Source organism: Rutilus rutilus, assembly GCF_951802725.1.
Source record: "Rutilus rutilus genome assembly, chromosome: 7".
Lineage (NCBI taxonomy): Eukaryota > Metazoa > Chordata > Actinopteri > Cypriniformes > Leuciscidae > Rutilus > Rutilus rutilus.
The window spans coordinates 19,063,791-19,073,755 of NC_140221.1; positions in this window are offsets into that span (position 1 = coordinate 19,063,791).

A 9,965-nucleotide genomic window follows, 5' to 3' on the forward strand; every position below is an offset into this window, starting at 1 on the left:
GATGCACGAATAAAGCTACTTTGGTCTGGAAATGAAAGTTCATATATTCTGCTCTTTCTGCATGTGTCACAAAGAGTTGATCACATGGGAGTCTACCAGAACACCTGAACACAAAGCCAGGCATTGTGTGTTGCTCTGACCTCAGTGTCATGTGACTCTGTTATGGCCAGGTGTTGCCTGTATCTGGAGCAGAAACGGTGTTTTGCTCTTAAGACCAAAAACATACCTAAAATGATATATAATGCATTGAGAGTGAATTACAGATATACCGCACTTTTGTTTTTGTGCAACGATGTCATAGAAGAACCATTTCAGTGAGCAGTTCTTAAAAGAACCATTTTTTCCTAGTGTGAACAACGTTTAAAAATAATAGTAGGAACCTTTTGTGCAAAAGAAAAGTTCCATGAAAGTTAAAAGTTCTACATGGAACCACCAATACAAATAAAGAATATTTATTTTTAAGAGTTTATTTATTACATTTAATACAAATAAGCATAAAGAAATATTTAAGATTATGCATTTATAGGTCACTGATTAAATCTGTAATATTGAGCATTCAATTCTCAAATGTTCCTGAAAGCTCAAGATGATCATCTCAAATCACGCTGGAGAACATGATCATCTGGTTTTACAAAATAGTTCCTGCAGCTTGAGAACTGCTGTCATTAAAGCAAAAAAGAAAAGAAATTTCAATTAAAAAATAATTAAATTTTAGGGTAAACCCTACATTATGGGAACAAAATGTCCCCACAAAAACGGCAAAATCCAAAATCTTTGACCTTGTTTAGACATTTTTTGGTCCCTCAAAAGGAATACAGCTTATAAATCATACAACATAAGTGATGTTTTTTTGAAAATGTAAAAATGCATTGGGATGGGTAGGTGTAGGGTTAGTGTAAGGGGATACAATACAGTATAATTGTACAGTATAATCATTATGAAAATAAATATAAAAATCATTATGTCCATGGAAAGTCCCCATAAAACATGGAAGCCGTGTGTGTGTGTGTGTGTGTGGTATCTTTCACATCAAGCCCACATGAAACCACAAATAAAGCATTTTTCTGAACATTTTTAACTGAGCATCTGACTGAAACCGTACACAAACTCTCCTACAGTTGTTCTACTTCCACAGACCCGCATTAAGTTCATCTGACGAACACGTGAATTCACCATCTCAGTTGTTTCAGTCCAAACCTTCAGACTGATGGTCCCAGACTCGTAATCTATAACGCAGAGATTGAAAATAATGAAGAATTACAAATGACGGGCAGTGGCAGAATCTGATTAGGCATATTGACTAACTGATGTCCATTGTAAATCTATGATGACTGATGTTCCATCTTCAGTTATGAAACACAGTTTTAGAGTAGATCTTCCCAGAACAATGGCAACGGCCGCCTCAACTCTCCGGCACAATCCAATTGTCTGTAAAGCACATAGAACCACAAAAGGCCCCTGCTAGCTTTGCTTTCGAATCACTTACGAATGATCCGAAATCAGAGCAAACAATGAAACTCAATATACTTTTTGTTGACATTTGAAATTTAGAGAAAATAAAATAAAGTGAGAGTGCTTTTAAGGCCAAAGAAAGTGACCTTGGTGAGGCCAGTGAGAGGTAACTTTAAAAACTCCATTACCAACTCCAGGACTTGCTCTCTCTCTCTCTCTCTCTCTCTCTCTCTTTCTCTCTTTCTTTTCTTGCTTTAAGAAAGAGGAAAGCACTGTGCAGTATTTCACCTTTATCTCCCGATAGCAGGTCTTTGTGTTATCTTATTCTTATTGGAAAGAAGGGAGAAACGGGAAGGAGGGGAAAAGCCTCCAAGGCGCGATACACCACACACTCCCCACGGATGGCGAGATACCAAACACTTCCTTTCCAAACTTTCCACACTTTCATGCTAAAGGAGATGAGAGCCAGTTGCATTGTAAAAAAGGAGCTTTTTTGGATTTCTCTACAGACAAAAAGAGGGATACATCTGAAAAGCCATATACGCAAACGCACACGCGCAGGCGTGCATACACCTCGCGCAGCAGCATATGTGCTCTCGCAGAGCCGGGCTGTATAACACAAAGAGAACTTTTAAAGAGAGAACTGTGACATATTCCCAGAGTGTCTGTCTGCCAGTCAGAATTCCCAAGCATGCTAGGTGATGTCCTCCAAAGCACAGATCTACCTGTGCAAGCGGCCCCGTGACAGAACACATGCCGCACTGATTTTCACAGATGGCTTGCAATGGCCTGTGAGGTTTTTCTCACTTACTTCAAACCGAGAACGACAAGTTTTGGGCCACACTAAAACTGTAGCAGGATTCAGTTCTTGTTTTTTTTTGGCCTGGCACCGCGTGTGAACACAACAGGCCTTGATTTCTGCGTGAACCGCCTTTAACATACATCAATTCGGCATGATGATTTACATGAAAATGTTTTCACAGACCTTTTACACAGAATTTCATTTCTGTTCAATTCCACTCTCGTTTCATGAACGAGGTCAAATATTATGGTACAGCGCCAATGCATATTGCATTTTAAGATCAGGGGACGGTTGCATAAACCGCTAAGACTAGTCTAACAAGATTGTCATCATGCATTCGCCTAATTTAATACCGAAAAGTAAGACTAACCGCCCCTTAACTAACTGCTAGTGGGTCAGACTAGATCTTAAGACACCAATGGCTAAGTTTATGCAACCGGCCCCTGAATCAAGAATCCAGAATTGTAATCGTAATTCTTGAAAAAGTTATATTTTCAAAGTGAAATTACCATATAAGTAGATCGCATACGATTCTGAGTTAAGGTGCGGTCACATTTACAGATTTCCTTTGAATTGGCGATTCATTAGCCTCTGCAGGTAAATAACTAATAACAAAGTGCAAATGGTAAAACTATCTGCACTTCAATCCAGTGTGATTATTAGTATGGTAATACATTAAAATAATAACAAATGGCCTATACCTGTTTGCAACATTAAACATCATAACCTTCCCCTCCCTCTTGCAAAAACATCTTCCCTAGCCTACTATATGTGACCCTGGACCACAAAACCAGTCACATGGGTCAATTTTTTGACATTGAAATTTATGCATTATCTGAAAGCTGAATAAATAAGCTTTCCATTGATGTATAGTTTGTTAGGATGGGGCAATATTTGGCCGATATACAACTATTTCAAAATCTGAAAACTGAGGGTGCCAAAAAATCAAAACATTGAGAATATCGCCTTTAAAGTTGTCCATTTATGTTCGCGATTGTTCTGCATTCACTCACAAAAATAAGTGTTTTATAGATTTACGGTAGGAAATGTACAAAATATCTTCATGGAACATGATTATAATATCCTAATGATTTTTGGCATAAAAGAAAAATCGATAATTTTGACCCATAGGCCTACAATGTATTGTTGGCTATTGCCACAAATATAGCCTACCCGTGAGACTTATGACTGGTTTTGTGATCCAGGGTCACATATGGGTGAAAAAAAGTAGGCTACGTGACAAAAGAAGTATGTCCGAATTCACAGCAAAAGAACAGGCAAAAAGTATCTGGATGACCTGCTTCATCAGGTGAGATTCTGAAGTAGCCTATTCATCCAGTGAAGACTTAAGGTGCTTTCAAGCCCTCCTGAGAAGTTCGTATTTACGAGGTGGGAAGTCGTGTTTACGACGGCAGGAGCATTCAAGTCACTTTCGTCAGAGTAAGATGGCGGTGTAGGCTACTTTCTCTTAATTAATAACACAAAAATACAGCAAGGTTCTTAAATCTTCTTCTAGAAAATTAAGAACAACGAAATGTGCATCACCTAGCTGTGTTTTTGTTTTTTATCGCAAAAAAACAAGCTTATACTTACACGTTTTGTCCATATAATTTTCACAGAACACAACTTTTATGAATTTTGAAGCCTAAATGCAGTCGACACAAGTAAAAAGCTAAAGCTAGGCTATAACCGAACTACACCACGGTCCCACGACTTCAAGATCACCACCACTATTACCACAATTCTACGCATAATGACGCTGTAAAAGCGGACTTTACCTCAGTTTACCTGTTCGGCATGATGACGTTTAATTTCCCTGACAGCATATAGTCCCATTAAGCCACTTGTTAGAAACCACCTTTTTCAAGACACATAACAGCTTCAAAAAATCACGAGTGAGGTAATATTGATGTATTTTATGTCGTAGAATAAAACGTGAAAGTGTCTTGCGCTTGTGTTTGTTTATTGCCATTTAACAAAAATCCCATTCAAAAAAACCCATTGACTGGACGATGGAACCGGAAGTGCTAAAATGCTAACTCGTTTTGGCCTACAAAGTGACATCACCTGCACCACTCTATTGTGGTATTCCGTATATTCCGCCATGTGTCTCAATGACCCGATCTACGACATGACTTGAACGCACCACTACCCCATGAGGCACAGAACAGGATTTGTAAATGACAGTAGGCTAAAGCGATGCAACTGACGCTGATAGATCACATGATAATGACAACATACGAATGTCCAGATTACACACACATACTATATTAACGTAGCCTACGTACTTTTTAGCGGTGTTATAGTAATTAGGCTACTTATTCAAAATATGTACCTACTCAGACTATGCGATTTCAGACGCTGATCGGATAAGTTTGGAACTGAAACTTTGCATGTGGACGAAAGTTTTCCCCATAGATGTTGTGACGGGTTCAAGTTGATCATCCAGATTCGCACATTGACCAACACAAAGCTTACTTGTGTGAACAGTGCTTTATACATGCTTCAAATAGAGCTTTTTGCCCACAACATTTTGACGGAATTTCGCTGAAGTGACCTGCACCTTTATAATGTTTCTGTGCAGACTCTGGTGTAGCTATTGATTGAAGGTAAATGTTTTCAGAGATGCAGAAACCCCCTGAGCTCAGACACAAGGACAGTTTAATTCTTCCCCACTCTGCATGTTTGCATTGATGGTAACATGGTTGTGTATTGCAACAAAACCACATTCGGTGAGTGTAAAATGTTTATATTGGTCAATAACAGCAGGCTAGCGGAAGCCTTGCACATCCTGTGATTTATTTCTGATTTGCTGAGTTCACTGCTGTCATATTTTCATGGTTTTTATGAAGACTGTGACAAGCCACACAAAATAACAAACAACAGTAAACTACAGCTGACATGTTGGATCCATCTCTGAGAAAACAGCAGTAATAAGAGGAGGCAACCAATTATCGTTTTTTTAACAAGTATTGGAAAGGATGATTGTGAAAGAGACATCATGTTTCTAACTTTAACTTAACATATTCGCATATTGTTCTCACAATGAAAAATAAGAAATAGCCAGGCCCAGGTCAGACTTGACACAGGCTACTGTGAATGGCTCAGGAAAGTGGTTTTTAATAATGAATTTGGTCTGTCGGCCTATATAGCTGACATTATGCATCTGTCTCACTGGACTTATGCCACTTCTCTAAGAGCCTTTTCTTCTCCCAGCATGCCTTGAGGCAGTGTGGTTTAAACAAGTGGAGTGCTTTTTGCTTCTTAACTGATCCACAACCAACAGTCAAAGCTTTACTGTTTCATGGGTCCTAACAGAAACTTTTTTTTTTTTTTTTTTTTGTATGTAAACCTTTTAATTGGACAGTTTCTTTATGTTACAAGTAGGGAAAACTCTTTACGCAAGACTTAACATGATTTCTATTTGAAGATTTGCATTAAAAGAATATATTTAAAGTAAGAATTCACCTTTAAAAAAGATTAGTGAACAAATCTTTGACTAAGATTTCTTTTGAATCGGATAAACCAATTAATTGATCAAGATCAAACTCAAAATATTGATTGGTTCACGAATTGCTCTTTATTGTCTCGTGACCGAATGACTACATTTTTAGTGAATAAAAACTTTTTTGGTGATTTTGCATACTTTTTGAAGATTAAAAGATTCAAAAGAAAAGTGTCTTCCATGAAGAGAAACACAAGCATGGAACATGGAAAGAAAATCACATGGGTTTGAAACAACAGGGTGAGTAAATGATGACTATTCATTTTAGAACGTTTCAAAAATACAAAAGAAATTAATTGAAATGGACAATGACAAAAAAATTGAATCAAATTGAAAATTAAAATACCTTTATCATTTGCTCCCGTATTTTATTTCTGCTCAAGAAAAACAGTCATACATCCATGGCACATTTGTTAATTAGCCTTTGTATGATAAAAAAAAAAATCCTATCACTGTCCTTCAAACTCATCTAAATTTAATTCATCATTCACTTCATGTGTAATTGCAGTCCAAAACAATACCTGGTCCTCAAAAGCCTCTCTCACTGAACCCACTTTAAACTTATCCAAGAGTGTCCCTGTCCGTTATCTATAACCGTGGATCAGACTGCAGACTATTGCTGTCTCGCTGAATTTAACAGCTATTTGATTCTATTCATGAGATGCAAACATTAAAATGCAAAGCACAAATGACATCTCCCAAACTTCAGGAACTCTACTACTATAAATCTGAGACCGATCTTAATTCATTTTTAAAATACTTTAAAAGTATGGCTGTACAGTGCAACATAGCATTGGCTATGTCGCACGTGCTACGAAAAATCGGTCAATGCGATGAATAAATTTACACAGTTTTGCATGTGTGAGACGAAGCCACTTGTGTGTGTGAATTAGTGTATTGTTGTGTGAGGTTAATAAAGAAGATTTGGCTCAATGTGATTATGAAATTGAAACATTTGAATTAAATGGATATATGCGCAGTGTGATTCATGGTGAAGCGCAGCACTGTGATCAGAGCGGATTGCTGCTCCATTTCTACAAGCGCTGTGAGTTTGAGTCAGTTATAACGCACTAAAGCAGTGGTTCCCAATTCCAGTCCTCGTGACCCACTGCTCTGCACATTTTGTATGTCTCCCTTATTTAACACACCTGAATCAGATCATCAGCTCATTAGGAGAGACTCCATGAACTGAACTGAGTGTGTCAGATAAGAGAGACCTACAAAATGTGCAGAGCAGTGCGTCACGAGGACTGGAATTGGGAACCACTGCACTAAAGTGAGTCAGCAACACGCACCAAACATCTCTCCAGACTTGTAATGAGAAGCGTTTACAAATCAGTTGTCCAACAAAAGAGAACATTTAATGACGTTTTTACCCCAGACAGTAACATAGTGTCGCCCAGATCCGGCCCACATCTGGTACGCGTGGAATCTACATGTACCAGATGTGGCCCGGATCTGGGCCGACACTATGTTGCTGTCTGGGACTCCGCACTCACTTCATAAGGTCAGTCGAGTGCTTGAAATAACTTTTGTGACTTCATATCGTAGAATGAGGCAGAAATGATAGGCTATTATTTTATGTTACACCGCCTGTCGATTATAGCATTGCATTATAAATATATTTAATTCTTATGAAAATACCCAAGATGAACACAGATAAACCATATTGGCCTATTGTCGCAATGTGTTTATTCTCTTTACGCGTCATCTGTCGATGGCTGTGTCCCAATTTGCTGTTAAGTGATGAACTGCACTACTTGTTTGTTTTTTGTGCTACAATTACATGACCTGTGCAACAAAACTTTCAACCTCTGTAGCACCAGTGCAGAAAAAAGAAAAAAAAAGTGAATGTACACCCATGCTTTCGATTGTGTTTTCCGGGTCTCGAGTTATTTAAAAATAAACGAAACTGCTGATTCTGTGTCTCTGTCACTAGCCCATGTCCCAGGGTCAAGTTCCTCTATTGAGACAGGACATAGGGGTCACAAGGGACTCACAAAAGAGGTTTGGTCTAGACAATGTCCCCTCACCCATGTTCTCAGACCACGGTGGAGGTCCTTAGAGACCCATCCGTCATTTGTTTCCATAGCCTTTCACTACTTGGCTTGTCAGACACCAAATGTCGGTGGCTAAACTCACTGAAGCCTTCAACTTGAACTTCAGACATGTGTCCCTATCCAAAATAAATAAATAAACCATTCTAAATAAATTAGAATAAACCATCAGACACTGCGGAGTTTTGGCCATGTGGGACATTTCACAGTCACCTCATTAAAACAATAATAGTTATTGTATAAAATAATATAAATATAATAAATAATAAAAATATATAACAAAGAAATAAATATAATATTTTATTTCATAATTTTTATTTATTAAAGCAAACACAATAATTAGTGAAGAAGTTAACTGCAATTAGAGTGACAACTTATTTTAAAACTATCCATCTATGAGGTTCAATAATGAATACAGGTCAAAACTTTATACTGCATTAATCTCCTGCAAAATCATTGCATTTAATAAAGGAGTAATGGCTTATTTGATTAAGATAACATTCAGAATACTTACAACACCACCAGATGATGTTTCATGTGATTGTGGATTTGAAGACACACACCTGCAGATCACACACACATCCTTATTGTTTCACCCTTCAGGGAATGCACATGTCACCCAGCTCCGTTCCACTATGGCTGTATTCATATGTGGGAGACCATGGCTAACTCTGATGCAAATCACCCTAAGAGCATGAGAGAGAGAGAGTGTGTGTGCGCGTGTGCGCGTGCGTGTGTGTGTGTGTACCTGTTTTTCTATCCCGGTGGGGACTTCAACCTGAATGCACACAGACTCATGGGGACTCGTGCCACAGTGGGAACCTAAATAGAGGTCCCTGTGGGTAAACAAGCTTATAAATCATGAATGAGTTTATTTGGAAATGTAAAAATGCAGAAAGGTTTCTGTGATGGGTAGGTTTAGGGGCAGGGGCAGTGTAAGGAGATAGAATATATAGTTTGTACAGTATAAAAACCATTACGTCTATGGAGAGTCCCCACAAAGATAGTAAACCAGACATGTGTGTGTGTGTGTGTGTGTGTGTGTGTGTGTGTGTGTGTGTGTGGTGATATGTCTGTGTATATATAATATATCCCTCCATCCTCTTCATATGTCTGCTTCACCTGAAGCACTATGAAAAGACAGGAAAAGCCCCAATAAGTTGTTTGTTTTCTGTGTTGGATTATATTTAAAATGCAATTTTTTTTAAATGATTATATTTTAACAACAATATTTTGAACAGAAAATGCTTTAATAAATATACATTATATATTTTTGTCATAATGGCCATAAGTGACTGCCTCTCCCAATGAGAGATGGTGGCATATATAATTTTTTCATGTTATTGTTTTTTTTATTTATGACGCATTGTGCAATTATTGATCCGCTTCTGACTTATAATATCATAACAATATGCTGTAATTTTCCCATTTGGACCAGTATTGTATATATAGAACATAATATATTTAAATAAATAACTAATATATATCATCAAATATATCATTTATTTACTTACTCACTTGTTTATTTATTTATTACTGCTCACATAAAAAAAAAAAATCGACTAAATACATAAATGTTAACATCTTCATGGTTGGATGTGACTTTGCATCTTTAGCCTAAAGCTGAGGTACTGAACCCTAGAGGTCTCCACTTGCACACAGCTTTTCCACAAAGCCCTTATCTGAAAGTGCTGTCCAAAGGACAATCTCAAATTCATGTACACGCACACATACACTCACATATACAATTTCACCTGGATTCATTTTGAGGATTGAGTCACACACTACTGTATTTATGGGGTCTGAAGGACAGAGCTGGACCTTCAGTGTTACTCATATAAAGCAGCCTCCGCTCTGAGTCACACACACACACACACACTGACATCACTCTGCCATGACAAACACACCTAAACATGACATCACTTGCATTTGAGCTAACATATTGGTAGGGGCCTCAAATGTGTAAAAGAAATGACAAGAATTGAGATGATATCAAAACAAGAAGAGGTTTGGAGGACGTTCATACAGCTAACATGATAGAGAGTGAGAATCATTGCCGATGGTTAAAATAGATGTCAGACCTGCGTTGAATTGCTTTACAAGAGCAACTGTCATACATTTTCCTTAGATAGAGAGAAAGAGAAAAACA